A 16,239-nucleotide genomic window follows, 5' to 3' on the forward strand; every position below is an offset into this window, starting at 1 on the left:
ATACAGAAATGGTTACAGAATTTAAGAGGGGGAAGGCGTCAGGCAGGCAGGGGAAACAAACAGCACTGGGAGCGGGAGATAAATCGTCAGCAAAGAACGCTAGTGTCTCCCCAAGAAATCCCCTACCCAAAATTTGCTCTGCGCTTTCCCCTCTGAAGCTCCCAGGAGAAGCCGGCGACAGGCTGCCATGTTGCCTCTCGGTGAGCCGTGCCATTCAAGGTTGCACCTGCTCTGCAGACAGATCGTCTGAAGCCGCAAGTGCTGCTGAATCATAGCTCACGAGTCCAAAGCAAAAAAAAAAAAAAAAAAAAAAAAATACAGACGAGGAAAATTCACCATGGACAGAAATCCTGTGATTCCCTTTAGCTCGAGCGCTGTTTCATCAACACTCACAACACTGCCAATGCTACAAGCCATGGCAATAAAATCAGTATGACCTAGAGGCCTGCTCCACATGCTAAACTGATTGTTCGATCAACAGAAAATTTACCTGCAACTATTCTGATGGTCAACTCATCATTTTCAAGCAATAATGCTACAAATTCCCGTTTCGACCGTCTCAAAAACGAGGATCTTTTCCTGGTCACGCATGATGCTGAAGTGAATGTTTTTTAACTGCTGGTTGGAGGATAAAACAATGTGAAGATATCACCTCACACTGCAAGAAGCCCTAAAAAGGCCTCTAATCAACTTTTTGGCATTTCTGGGAAACTAATAAATAGCAGGTACAGACGGTTTTGTAATTGTTAGATGCTGGTTTAGATGAGTGTTTAAGTTATTTCCCAGACTGTTTGAATTCATAAATGTCTGTGCTTGTTTCAAAGGTGCAGCCACTGCATCCAAAAGGCAGAGCTTTTATGACAAAAGTATAATTTTATAATAATGGCAGAGGTCATGAACATGCTCATTTACTTAAAGCTAAATTGTGTTTTACAAACAAAGGCCCAGACAAAGGCACTCAAACTGTCAAACACATACAATAGTGCCGCCACTGCTGTTCCCTCACTAATAAACACCATGGTCTCAGTGCAAACAGCAAAGCAGCTCAGCTTCATCACAGTCGTCACATCGGCCTAATGAAATACCGACTCTCACTCATCATCTATGGGAGACAAAACACCTCCACATTCATTCTCACTCATTTTGTGTTTTTGTCACTGTCACTGACCAACCCCAAAATTTGATGTATGATTAGATAATGCAAAAAAAAAAAAAAGGGAGCCAGGGCCTTCACAGATCTCCCTGTGGTTGGTCGGTGTGTGTGTGTGTGTGTGAGAGAGGGAGTGAGTGAGAGAGAGAGACACAAATATACAGTATTTGTTTCCACCACCACCTGCACTACAAACGTGAGGAATGTAGCAGCAGTAGATAACTGGCACTTGAATGTGATTCCCGTGTGTCTGCATTTCAATAAGAATTAAATCTTTCTAGATGACCCTGCCAAAATGCAAATAAACCGCCATTCAAATGTCACTGGAATTTGACTACAAGGGGGTTTAAGTCATTTTCCTTAGCTATGCTATTTGCCTTCTACGGGCTGAAAAAAAAAAAAAAAAAAAAAAAGAGAGAGAGAGAAAAGTCTCATATTTATTTTCCAGGAATAACTGTTATGCATATGCTTTCAAACTGCCAAATCTGGAGGGCAGAAAAACGATCATTCAGACTTGCAGATTTGCATGTTGCACCGCAGCAGCCTAACTTACGTTATATAACGTTAAAGCTTACACTTAAGTTATCCAAGCCGGGGGGAGGAGGGGTGGGGAGGGGGCACCATGGGGGCTATTCTCTTTACCTGAAAACTAAATTAAGACCTCTTGTTATGAATTAGATATCGGTGTTTACGTCTCTATTTTTTTTTATGGCAAAAACTGTTCACAAAAGTTAAGCGTGAGTTTCCAGTGTTATTATTATTATTATTATTATTATTATTATCTTCCTCTTCTTCGAATTTATCGGCGGTGTATTACCTTCACCTTAAAAGCCCCAGAAAATGTAACCATTCTGCACATGATGGATTATGGATGACACACACACACAAAAAAAAACTTCACTAAAATTTCACTAATAGACCGGTATCCAAGCAATTAAAGTCGTTGTTGATTTTCTACCGACACGTTTCTCTGGCTGATCCCCCCCCCCCCCCCCTCAAATATCACCCAGGCCCGGTTAACAAGACGGAAAACTCAGCCAAAACAATTAAAAATGCACCATCACTTCTTTTCCCCTCTCTCTCCCTTCTCAAAGGGCACTTAAAATATGAATACTTCAAAAAAAGAGCGAAGACACCATCAATGGAGTGTGCCAGCCTAATCATGGAAATAAAAAAATAAAAAAAATGTAAAAAGCTGGAGGGAGGAAGAAAAGTCTGGCATTCCCGCAAGCGCCACATTTGTTGTACACAGTCAGTAAAACCCGAACTAAATTGGGCTAATATCAGCAGAGGAGCCTCAGAAAGCCTGCAGATGTGTGTTCAATCTTCGTGTAAAGGTTTCTGCTGACGTGTGACATGTTACGAATGGAAAGAGTTCATTTTGCAGCCTGGACGAGCCTATTTGCTCCTATAGACTGTTCTATAAAATTATGCTTTCAATTACTTAAACGAAAATGTAAATAATAAAAAAAACAATACAGCCAAATAAATATGTAATTGTGTGTTGTTGTTGTTTTTTTTTTTACATTAAAGACATTGTCAATGTTTACGCCACAAACCGCGTTTCCGTCGTAAAAGCATCACTTTCAATTCCCGCATTAAAAAGCTTCAGCTGAATTTAGGCAGTTTATGACAAGACAAAAGCAATGATTTTGAAGTCCTTTATTTTTCAATTCCCCGCACGTCTGACCGAGACTGCGGAGTTGGCTGCCAACTTCAGATTAACTCTTTCAGTGAGGAGAGAAAAGGCTCTTTACTGTGAAAAAAACCCAGATTCATTAGGGCGCCTGTATTTTCAGCGGTTTAAATGACCATTGAGCAGTTAAAAATGCTTCATATGTTGGTATTTGTATTTTTACTTTGCATAACCAGCCTAGAAATCCTATTATTATCTCATTCATGTTTGCTATATAGGACTATCTAATAATTTACATTTTATTTCAAACAGGTTCCACAATGAAATAATCATATAATATTCAGCCATTAATCACCATCATTAATTTTTTTTCCAGGTCTAATAATTTTGATCATTATCAAGTTTTCAGGCAATCAGTGATCAGTTAGCTAACATGTGCATTTAGTCTGAAAATACTCAAAAGCTGCGAATATATATTTATAACTAAAAACCAGAGGAATTAAGCCGCCATGTTGGCTTAAACAGTAGATCCCTAAATGCATCTAAAAGGAAAATGAATAAAATGAATTCAATTAAAATTACAAAGCAATCACAAGTGTCTGTTTAGTTTTTATCCAGCTGACCTTGTCAGACTTTCCAAGAAGTGATGGAGGTAGAAGTGAGCTTTGCTCTTATGTCCAAATCCTCAAGCCAAATAATCAAAAATCTGGCACAGTGAAACGATTGTTGTTGTTGTTGTTGTTGTTGTTGTTGTTGTTGTTGTTATGATAAATCCTTGGCCTGACTGTTTTGTTTTCCAACCAGCATTGCTCGTCTAAATAATTTCAATACGTTTGAATTCCTAGACCATGAGCAATTTACATGATTTATCTACATCATTCATAAACATTTAACATAAGACGAGCTGATTAAACTGAAAGTGTGCTGAAAGTCTCTTCCTGTGTCTGACCTAAGAGTAGGCCTGTCCACCCTTCATTGTCCTCCTCCATCCTGTGGTACCTGACCTCGCTGGGGCCACGCTGCATCTCATTAGACCAATTAAACCACGGTCTGGATAACCCGAGGGCCTTGCGGCTCCCTGGCCCTTCATTAGCGCAGCTCTGTGCTGGTGGGGATCGGCTCTGTCCTCTCCTTCCCAGCTGATTGTCCCTGACCCTGGACTGATCCTGATAGTGGCTCCCCCTGACCCTGGCTCAGATCACTGACAGAGAGCCAGGCCAGAGGAAGGTGGTGGAGGAGACAGGGTGAAGAGGGACAGAGGAGAGATGTAAAGATATTCAGCCATCCAGTTAAGAGTGTACGTATCCCAGAAACTGGTGGAAGGGCTGCAGAGTCGTACGTGACCATTAATCAGTCCAAGCTTCGTCCAGGTGTGAATATTTTTAAAATTAGCCTCATATTATTTTAAATCTGTGTCAGTTTCTACCAAGTTAGGAGTTTTATACACCACAGGTTGTAGGTGTGTTCTCGGGTTTCATCCAAAACTAATCAAACAGTTTCCTGATGCTGCAGAAAGCATGTCTGCTTCAGTCTGGTGTGGTTTGTACTATAACCAGAACAAGCTTCAAGGCCTGCTGCATGACCCTCTTGTTGTTACCTCACACACACACACACACACACACACACACACACACACACACACACACACACACACACACACACACACACACACACACACACACACAAAGAGTAATCATTCCTGTTAATCATTTGGAACAGACAGAAGGACACTGGATGACATGTTAAAGAATAAAAGTGTAAAAAACAAAGCACCTCACAACACCCGTCTCACACCAGTCTCTGCTGTGGCGAGCAAGTGATGCGTAAAGATGCACGCAGCTCAGTGCCCCCAAGTTAAGTTGCGATTATCTGAGTTTACAAACCAGCACGTTACTATGTGTGAAAAATCTGCAAGCAATTTGCGGTGGCTGCGTGCTAACGTGCCCGGAGTGGGCTGTGTGTGGGCGGTGGTGGGGGAACCAGCCGGGGGAAAGGCACGCACGGCACATTCCAGGTCCCACAAAGAGGCTTCGCTGCCTGGCTGCGCTGCAAAACGAACTGGGCCCTTCGAAACCTCTGGCTCTGGAGCCCCTACTTTATCCTATGCTCTAAACTCTATGAGAGATTTCAGATGTTTGGTTGACAAACCTTGATCTTCCAGTTGTGCAACAGAGACAAAAAGTCACATGAAAAACAGCCTTGGGTTTAAGTGCTGATATAAAGGAAACCACTTACTCTTAAGTGTTCTAAAACAATGACATCAAGGTAAACCTGATTCTTTGATGCCATTTTGTTTTTCTCATACTCTTTAGAGACTTTATTAAGCAATGTTTGTTCCTGCTTGCAGCAGTATAAAGCACGTTCAGACGTGCAGATGTTCTTGGATGAAGAAGACAGTATTGATGAGCAGGATAGGAGGAGCACATTGACATACATTCCACCCCAAATCTAACCCAGCATGTGTCCATCACACGCTTTACTCACATGGATCATGATGCTGCTGATGTCACACTGAGCCGAGCTATAAAATCAAAGCTCACATCTACACATCTCAAAGCTGCAGGCCTCATGATGCACGCACACACCCAAGCCCACACAAGACAAAACAAAACAAAAAAAAAAAAAACCACCTTCTCTCAGCTTTGAGCTGCCTGTCTCCGTCTAGAAAGAATGTGCTGCTGGAAGAAAGAATCGCCCTGCATCTCACTAATGTTTGTGTGTGTCTGCACGTGAGTGACTGGCCATGCTGGGGCAGGCCGACTCAGCACCACAACAGCCATGACTGAGTATTTTCTCACAAATGCTGATCACACCGCTGCCAGTGCACGATGAGTAACATTACTGATGAGACTGAGACATTTTCTCCATTTTGTCCTTATCCCTTCAACTGGGGGAAACATAATAATAATAATAATAATAAACAAACACTAGCCAATTCCCACAAACCAGCTCCATATAATACACCTGCCGAAGTGTTTGCTGGAGGACAAACGCTTAAAAATCCAAGCCAGATCTGATCTTCTTTTGGTCGGCAGTGGCCGTCTGTAATCGATAAACTCGGTGTGGTCGGCCTCCATCAAAGAAATTCATTTAGCAAATTCATTTATTTAATCACACGTTACTATTTTAACTCATGGTGAAATTAATGTTATTTCAGCAGCATATAACCAACCAGTTTCTCTTTATATACACTTCACCAATTTGGATCTCGACAGCCTGATTGACATGCGTCATAAAAGACTGACAAGTGCAACAATTTAACCAAAAGGCTCAAAGCAGAGGGACGTTGCACCATAACCCCTCTCATGAAAAGAATCCTCTGCACAGTAAGCATTTCAACATGGCCTAAGACCAAAAGGATCTTCAGGTTCATGTGTTAACTTGCCGGTTCACAAAGCTGTAGGGCTTTACTCCTCTTTTCAAACACACGAGTGTGAAATGCCAAAGTCAGCCTTCTGCACGCCGCTGGAAGAAGAAAGTGAGCTGAAACAACATGACTGTGTCCTCTTGAAATTGAGTGGTGTGCTCGAGCATGAATGCTAGTGCTTGCTTGAATGCAAACAGTGTAACGCTAAGAGCAGACCTCTCGATTATCTGGAACACAAATTATTATTGCCTTTTACTTTTTGTAATGTTTGCAAAATGCATACATTTATGTGCAAGGGTGGAGCTCTGAGTAGTGCATGAGTAATACAGCTCTGCCCTCCACTCACCAGGTGCATGATATTTGGGCTCGTACTGATTTATGAGACAGCACTAGCACAAAATTAACACTCCTAAAGTCTTTAGTTAGTGTCAGATTAGAAAAAAAACTGCATTATAAGACATTATAATGCATGATTTTAAAGCAAAAGGATTCCGTTTTTTAAATTTGACCCCTTTCTCCATCATAGTTTAGGATTCTGATTAGTGGTGAAACACCTGGACCAGTCTTAAAATATACAGATAAGCATTTTCTTCCCTCCTTAACTAGCTTTAAATGACAAAAAGGATATTTGCAATGGAGGAGTTTTAAAGCATTGCAATGGTACTTTTACTGAAGTGCCTGAACACCCGATACACTAATTTGTCCCGCCGTGGAAACTCTGTGATCTCTGTTGGAGTTAATAAAGCTCTGCATGTTTCGAACAATGTTTGGGTGTCCAGCGTAAGTTTGTAAAGACTGATCAACCTCAAGCCAAAATCAATTTATCATTCATCTCATTTACCAATAGCTCTTTGTTTATCCAATGGTCATATCTATTCACATTTCATTTCATTAATCTAGGTTAGGTTTCATTTAACCTGACATCGCCTGTGTATTTTAGCAGTCAAAGGAGTCAACTTAAGGCAAAAGCACTGGATTCATTGTAACATTTGCAGCTATACTGAGCACAGGGGGGCAGTAATGTGGAGAGCACTAAGACACAGCGCCTATGGATCCATGGCCAGATAATCAATAATCGTCCCTCGCCCCCATCACCAGAACCATGAGGAGTAGTGAACAGCAGTGTTGTTGCTCTGACAGACACAAGTAAGCGACACACACATATTGAGATGGACAGAAGAAGCCACTGGCCACTGGCCACTAGTCTTCATGCCTGCATGTGTCAATGAAAGCACATCTGAATAATGCATCCAGTTAAATCAGCTATATCGTCAAGCTCCCCAGTAAACCTTGGAAACACGTTCAACCCGATTAGATAGGCCGGCAAAGACACTTTCCCGAATCACCTGATGTGCTGATTGCAAACAATCTAAAGTCTGAGACGTATGTGTAGTGACAATCCCAGACCAGGCCAAGACAGAAAAAACTCCCTCCTCAATAAAGGCCCCAGGAAAGTAAAGCCCACTAATAATGCAGTGTTGAACGCTTTGCAATCAGACAAATACAGGGGCAATCTAGCACACAATCAAACTAGAGATTTAGCCAGCTCTCCTGCCAACAGCTAGGGACCTCCTCTTTCTGAACAAGGGATGCACTATTGACTACCCACCCCCACCCCCCGTACTGTCTCTCTCTCCAGTCTTCCCTCTCTGCCAGTCTGAAAGGCGTGATGCCAACCTTTTCCACCATTGGGCATGCTGCCCTGCCCTTTATGCAAATGCTTTGCTGCCATCCCTCACTCACAACCCCCACTGTCTCACGCTCCACGTCTGTGCGTATAACCCCCCACCTCAAACCCCCTAATGGCCTCCTCTCTCTATATATTCTTTTTTTTTTAAATTTTTATGTTTTTCTATTTCAATTAGCCAACTAACTGAACTTAAGCCACAGCAATAAGTTCCAGTGTATTAATTGAACCCTGATGATCTGAGGTCCTGCCCGTGTGGAACTTGCATGAAGTGAAAAGCTCAGTGTGCAGCCTGTAGGCCTGCACATTGTTTCATGCCCTATGTGTGGACAAAAGCACCAACCAGGGGCGAATATTTGACAGAGGTGTGGTAGTATGTGTCTGTACGAGCCCTGATAAAGAAGGACATCTCCTGGCAAAAAGCGCAGAATAAAGACAAAGAACAGGCAGCAGGGCAGGAAGGGACAAAGGGAAAAGAAAGTATAATAACAAACAACTGCTTTTTGCATTATATTTACATTCATTAGAAAATCTCCAGACACACATTTAGTTGTGTTTACTCCATGGCACATGACAGGAAAGCAATGAGTTACTTTTTTTTTGCATTAAAATTGCAGCTCCAAATTCACATAAAAAGGGTTAGTAACATGGGTGATTAAACAGAATTAACTATATGCATTATTAGGACATAAAATGATCCAATTAGTGTCATGTGGAGCCTGTAAAATCAAATTTTTTGAGGGTCTGCAGAAATACGAAACTAAGGCGTGAGCTAAGCTGCAATGAGAAAGAAGGGGTTAATATTGTGACTGAAGAGGAATCATGGCTGCCATTCACAGATGAGTTTTACAACTTGGCACAGAGGCTGAATAAACAGTAAAGGTTAATAAAGGAGTAAACAGAGAAGTCTGCAAGGAGCTTAAGAGTTAACGGGGACAGAGAACTGAGAGAACGTCATTCATGGACAGAAAACGTTCAGAAAGCTCAAATCTATAAACTCAGGAGGCTGATAAATAAGCACAAAAAGCGTGGAGAAAGAAGCATGGGGACAGTGATAGGGTTAACAAAGAGGGCCGGGGGCTGAAGGAAGAGCCCTGCTAATGCTGTTAAAGCGGAGCTTCCGCTTCTGCCGCAGGGTGAGCGTCGAGTCGCACAAACAAGGCACAGGGTCCACACAAGCTGGATGGATTCAAGCCCTCACACACCACAGGAAAGGAGCTCAAGCTAAGACAAACACTGCACGACCAGACGCGCACATACACAAACACCACTGTCTCCTTATATGCCCTGAGAATACCAAGACATGTGGTGTGTTAAACACATTCTTCCAAGTGTGGAGCAGACTGAACAAAAATGGTCACAAAGTCGGTGTCACATAGAAAATATGAATAAATGCTGCTGCTATACATTTTTGCTACATGAACGAGCTCTTTTTGAAAAAGGCAGTCATCATCTCAGTGGCAAAAAACGGATTTTTCTTTTTCTAGATAAACAAACAAAGACATCTAAAACCCAAACAGGTTTGACCAACAGTGCGGCACTGCAACAATCTCCAAATGTAAACTTCAAGCCACAACACAATGGCTGCTGTAATCTCCCAGCTAAAGGACAGACAAATAAACAAAACCAAACAGGTTGGCCAAGGGATAATTAAGACTTTAACAGCCTCTCCTCTTTCAGTGAATTCCACTACACACACGCACGCGCACACCTCTTTCCTGGACTTCCTTATCTGTAGTTACACTAATAAAGTTTTCCAAACTGTACGTGGTGCCAGTAAGTGAAGGCAGGAACTGATGAAAGACGAAGGGCAAGGGAAGATAAGATAGGTGAAACAGAGGCAAGACAGAAAGTTGTAAACGCATCTTGAAGTTTTTTCTTTAACGGTTTAAATCTCTTTAAAAACCCTGAAGAATACTCAAAATTCTCTACCTTAGTTATACATTTAAAAAAAAAAAAATTGGCACTTGGTAAAGATATTAACTATAGTTCTTTAAGAAATCAGCAATTATTCAACCAATCCTGAATTCTGAGCAACCTTGCAATTTAATACATAATAAAAACACTGACATGCATTGCAATTGGTAAATCTGTCATGAAATCAGGCCTTTTAGGCTGCGACAATCATAAATAGGGCTACAAAATTGTGGAGGGGCTGGTACGCATTAGGGCCAGACTCTCGATTTTGATGGAGTGACTAAGCCACTGAAGATCTCTGTTAAAAAAATGGGGTAACTATTGGTCAATGTAAATCTGGATTATTTTTGTACACATAAAAAAGAAAAAAACCCAAAAAAAACATTTTATCTAACATTAACTCATCGAGTGATTCTTGTGTTAAATTTTTTTATAAAAATATAATACTGTTGCACATGGTGTACTATAACGATCATTATTATGCTGTAATAATATGTTTATTCTTACATTGCCCTATTTTATTGGCAAACATTATATCTGTGACAGTAATGAGGGCAAATCTGAGTTGTTGTTTAACTCTAGGTTGGTATTAATACCCATACATTGGTTTGGGTCAATAACAAAAGATCAACGCAAAAATAACACCGGGACACAAATGGCCAAGTTTGGTTAAATAAATAAAGTCCACGGAAAATGACCCAGGCTTGTTGTTATAGTTCATAGTCCTGCTGCAGACTGAGTCTTTTCAAACCTGCACGTCGCCATTTAGAAGTGTTAACTCCATGTTTATTCCATGCAGCACATAAAACTGTCACTTGGCCCAAATAATTCTGTTTTATATTGTGGGGAAACAATTAATCAGTAATACAAGATTAACCAGTCGATACTGGCTACAGGTGGTGAATTGAAGCAAACGTCACCTAATTTCATATCAGCATATCATTACATCGCCCAACCATTAGATGCACTTACATCTTCAGCGTCAATGATTTTACAACAACGATAAAGTGTTACGACAACAACAACAACAAAAAAAAGATATGATGAGCACTATCAAGATGTATTAAAGCATAATTAGCTTCTATCAGGCGGTTCCCAATTGCAGTGGAAAAAAATAGTGTCTGTGTGTGTGTGTCTATGCATGTGTGCTGGAAGGAGGGAAGAAAATGAATGAGGCCTTTTCTTACAGCAAGGCCCAGATCAGAGCTCCTAACTATGGGATTTGGTGCTGTTGCCTTTCTCCCCCTGGAGGGAGTAATTAGGTTAGGGAGGACAACTGCCGCATTGTTTTAACAGAGGAGGGATTGTGCAGACCAAAGTCCCACCAGCAACATGCTTCCCTCACAACAAAAATGCCAAATGGATTCTGCGGCGCTCGGACACACATCCACAGGCAGAGACAGGGGGACTTTTTTTTTGGCCTTTTCTCTGTTAAGTAAGAGAAAGAGCTGTCTTTCTATGCAGCAAAGACTTTGGTACTGTGTGTATCCTATGAAATGTCAAATATAGTCCAACAGTGTCAGATATCCTCTCCTGTTGTTACAGTTGTGGGATCCTGGCTCTTTCTGGGACTTGGTTCTCTTTAGTGAAAACTGCGTCTACCCTCTCTTGTATCCAGAGGCTTGGCAACACACACCGCTCCTAACTGGTATAATATGGTTATGATGCATTTGCATTCCTTCCAATCCCCTCGGAAATACAATACGCTTATATCGTCTGTTTTAATCACGGTCTGCTTCCAAGGAAAGTAAAAGGAGAATACAAAGAGCAACGGCTATAAAGAGGCTTTCTCAAATACACTTCAAGTTCATTTAAATACACCCGCTGCTGATTGATAGGGAGTAAATCAAACAAACCCTACTGGTAAAAAAAATAAAAGGACATGAAGCCCTCCCCAGTCTACCGTATTTACAATACAGACTATGGCCTCTTTCATTCCCGCCCATTTCCCTCTCTTCTTTCTTGACTTTTCTTCTCCTCTTTTTGCAGCGTTTCTTTCTGTAATCTTCCTCAACTGGAAGATGAAAAATAACGCAGCTGTTGTTTCATTCCTCTTCACCATTCTCAAGGCCTTCGGCATCTCCAAGTATTAAAAAAAAAAAAAAAAAAAAAAACAGAAACTCACCATAATATGCACCTTTGCAAAGCCCACACCATCCCTGTTCCCTTTCACCATAAATCTCCACAGCCTGGCTAAAATATATAGTCAATTTGTGGTTCCCATGTGATTCTTAAGTCTTGTTTGGAAATATTTTTCTTCAGGTGTGAGGATTGAGACAAGTAGTAGTAAAAAAAAAAAAAAAAACGAAAGAAAAAAAGCACCATGAATAGAATAAACGTGAGTAAATTGATATGCAGGTCTGACAGACAGACCCATAAGGCCTGCAGGAGTCTCCTTTTTCCACTGGAGCTCACCACAGGTGGCAGAGGTGATTGTGCTTTATTCCAGATGATGAGTATAATGAGCCCGGTGTTGAATTTCACTGGGCTTTTCTCAAGATGTCGTGCACGCTGAGGAGACTGACAACCGCTTGACACGTCAGACAGCAGAGCGCTCTCGGGTCCGTTTCCATCCAAGTCCCACTTCAACAGAGCTGGAGAAAGTGCGCCCACAAAAGATGAGCTGTGCACACTATCTCCCCATTAAGGTTGCAGGCGATCACATCACAAATTAAAAGGGCTCCTATAAGAATATTACTCGGGGATTATGTAAACCAGTTAGACATCTTAATAACAGGAGAGCGGAGAGGCGAATGCGGCGTGGAAGTGAATTTATAAACGAGCAGTTTGCGGAGCAGCGATTGTCCCGCTTCATGAACTCGCAGAGCGAAGTTAAATCTGGCCCATCTGTGTTTTATATTTTAGCAGTGACATGAAATCCTCATCCTGCACTGAATTTTCCAGTCAAATATACAACTTTCCATGTAACACACACTAATCCTGCAGCTATTTCTTTGAGCCTAAACAGAGCAGAAAGTTTATATCTGAATTCTCTCTTAGGGTATAATGCAGCTGTAGCTGGGATAGCAGCTACTGGCTGACCGGGACAAAAGGAGAAGCCACAGAGTTGTGTCTGAGTCTAACCCTGAGCCCAGCTTGGCCTTGGTCTCCCCTACTTAACTCTACTCTACTCTGATGCTCACTTTTCTTCTTCTTCTTCTTCTTCTTCTTCTTCCAACAAGGGTCCATTTGACTCTATTGGATTCTGCTCGACTGTCAAGGGGGTTGCTAACAGGCTCGGCACTGCTGCCACCAGTCACAAGAAGCATAGAGCGAGCACTCATACCCAACACATACACAGACACTTCCACACAAACAGAGTAGGTTAATAACACACAAACGCCCGCCCTCCAGCTCTGTTTGCTCACAGCTGCCAGGCCTCCTCAGAGTTCAGCTGAGGTAAAGATATGTTATATTATGCAACCGAGTATAGATTTTCCACCCTTGGCCCTTTGCCAACTTCCTGCTCCAAAGAGCAAGCTCTAGCGCTTTGTTCCCTAGGGTGACTGCTATTCCTTGCCGGACGGGGTGGCCAAATTAGATACAAGGCACAAACAGCGAGGAAAGGTAACAGGAAGAAATGTAATAAGAGGTTTGCAAGAAGGAAACCAAGAAAAGACGAGGAAAAGAAAAGCACGCAGCTGTTGTCACAAGATATTGTCGTCTGTGATTCTTTGTCTGTAATTTAAAAAGCCTCCTTGGTCTTCATCCCCCCCCCCCCCCCCGACTCTTTAAATCAGGTCACAACTGTTTTCATTACTGTTTGACTTGCGGGTTCATAAGCCTCCAAGCGTCAACGTTCCTCCACCCACCCTGAAGACAGGAAAAGATTTTCCCTCCAACATTAACCCAATAAGTGCCTACGAAGCCAAATCGCAACCTTTAAGCCATAGTCCCAGTGAGAGGGGGGAAAAAAAAAAAAAGCAGATCCTAAATGTTGATGGTAAGTATAAGTCATGTATGTAATTATCGTTAGGCTCATGTCTTTATCTTTTGAATAGCTTATATGGATTACACTCCTTCATGGTCAACAAAAGGACTCTAGATTGGAACTTTTTGTGCCTTTACTGCAGCATGAGGTAATGTATCGTGATGATGAAAGAAAGCCTCGAGACATTTAGGGTACAATAAATGAGCCTATCAATGGCTCGTTAGCCCTCATCCACTTAAAGCAAAGCCAGAAAAGTGGTGAAAAGATGATGAATGCTATGACATCATTGTGTGGCGTCACCATGTGATGTCAGGTTTTAAAAAAACTCAAAACAACTCCTGACATCCCCACTGCTTTGTGAGTCCGCCTGTGTCCTTTGTCCTTAGTGTCCAGATGTCTGTTATAGTATCTGGAGGCTTCATCAGGTGTTCAGACGTGTTTCTGTTGCATGATAATTAAAAGGAAGGGTGGATAGATTGATAGGTGAAGTGAACACATATGAATGAGTGGTTTTCTGGCTTCTTATGACTCCGAACATCTGAAGAAAGTAGGTGCAGTAATTTGGAAAACTATAAAATACACTTTGAATAAATAATATTTCATCATACTAAGTCCACTGGAACAGTCCTCCCACCTTAACATTCTCACTTGCGGCCAACAGAACTGAATGGATAATTCCGTTCTGTTAATTTAATAGTTTAATAGTTTATTAGTTCTGTTACTTTAATAATTCAGATAATTTAGTTCTGTTGGCGGATTTAAGGGATAATTTGTTATCCATAGCTAATGGACGGCTGGTTAAAACTGATGGCGAAATGATTAAAACTCATCGTAGTGACTTCAAACATGACAAAGATGATGTAAACAGGAAATTTTGGTTATTTGACACATACTGTATTGTAAAAATAACTAATTTTATATAATGAATAGCATTAAGTAACATACAGTTTCAGAGATGTTTAAGGTGCTGATGAAGGCCGGTCAGGTGAACTGGTCGCGGACATACATCAGACAAACTTGCTTTGGGGCTACTGTCTTGCTTCACACACACACACACACACACACACACAGGAAGTGCTGGGTTTTTTTCTGAATGAATGCACACCTGCGTCCTGTGTGATTAACTACGTGCAGGTGTGGTTGCGTGAGGCGAATTATAGCTTGTATACATTCAGTGGTGAGGCGTGGATTGTGACAGACACTCCAAATGCTGCAGAGAGACATTTGTGAATGGGCAGACCAAATGTTGTCACAGCTCCTGTTTTGTTCCGATAATAATGTATGCATGTGTCATGTTTGTGTGAATGTCTGCATCTGCCATTTTTGTTTTGGATAGTGTGTGCGTGTGTGTGTGTGTGAGACTGAATGAGATGGAAATTCAGCCTGGGGAAGACTGTGAGGAGAAAGCTGCAGTCAAACATGCACAGCGAGTGGAACGGTGCTCAGATTTCATCCAGATTAATCTGGAAGCTATGCAGTGAGGGGTCTACTGTATATATTTAGCTAGTGCAGTGAGATGTAGGTCAGACAGAAAGGCAGGACAGGCCAAACAACATGCCTGGATTGCCCACGCCGAAGTGACCTTGAGTGGGCCGTCAATGATCCGCAACAACAACTATCTATTCTTGTTGACCTGGGACAGACTGATTCAACAGCTTTGCGGGGTCATTGTTGTTCTCAGTCACAAATCTGAACCTCTTGGTTTCTCTTTGTGGAACGCACCAATTCAGTATCATAGGCCCACAGCCTGTCTTTGCGGAAATGTTATTTGTTGATTAAAAAGAAAGAACGGAGAATGAATTACTGTCAACGTTCACTCCGCGTGTTGATACTGGCATTAGTTCAAATTTGCTCAGCGCAAGAACAAAGCACGCTCAGAAACATTTCTCAGTCTGTCCTCTGTAGCACTAGACATGGAACAAAACTAACTAAACACTCTGAAATGTACAGCACAATCTCCAACATGACTTTATGGCAGTAAATCCTTTAAAAGCAGCAATGACAATTTTTGCAAAACTGACCGCAACCTACAAACCACGGTGAAAATAATAGCAATTGATACATTATATGTGGTGGGCAATATTAAATAACAATATTAAAGGTTCTTTTACTGTGTGTTGATGTTGGAGCTATGTTAAGCAGAATGATGCTTTAAAACTAAAATTCTGTTTGCTAAATGTTTAAATGTCTGTGCAAGCAGGACATCAAATCAAGTCTGCAGGCTACTCCTGGTTCTTTGTGCAACTTGAGGAAGAAGGAAATTATGTAATTTAAGACATTTTAACAGGGTAAGTTCTACTTTTGTCTGTGGAAACAACTATCAGTTGCAACCTGAATATTAGAAGTCTTCTGACAAGTCTTGGGGGGAGGGGGGGGGGGCGAACAGGCTCATCAGTTCTAAATGATACAAAACTTTGCAGGTCAGAGGTTTTACCCCTACAATCCACCCCAGTGTGATCTGAGATCAGCTGCAATTTGACATATTACGGACACTCTCGCAGTGTTCCAAACAACCTGGAACCCAGAAGGAGGAGGAGAAAGAGGAGGGCAC

General features: G+C 41.6%; 1 protein-coding gene across 7 annotated transcripts in view; it reads right to left on the reverse strand.

The window, feature by feature from the left end:
- nfixb (nuclear factor I/Xb) overlaps positions 1-16,239 on the reverse strand; it is a 132,935-nt gene that overhangs the window by 95,926 nt on the left and 20,770 nt on the right. The gene's annotated exons all lie outside the window — the stretch shown is intronic.

This window comes from Channa argus, chromosome 15, assembly GCF_033026475.1.
Source record: "Channa argus isolate prfri chromosome 15, Channa argus male v1.0, whole genome shotgun sequence".
NCBI lineage: Eukaryota > Metazoa > Chordata > Actinopteri > Anabantiformes > Channidae > Channa > Channa argus.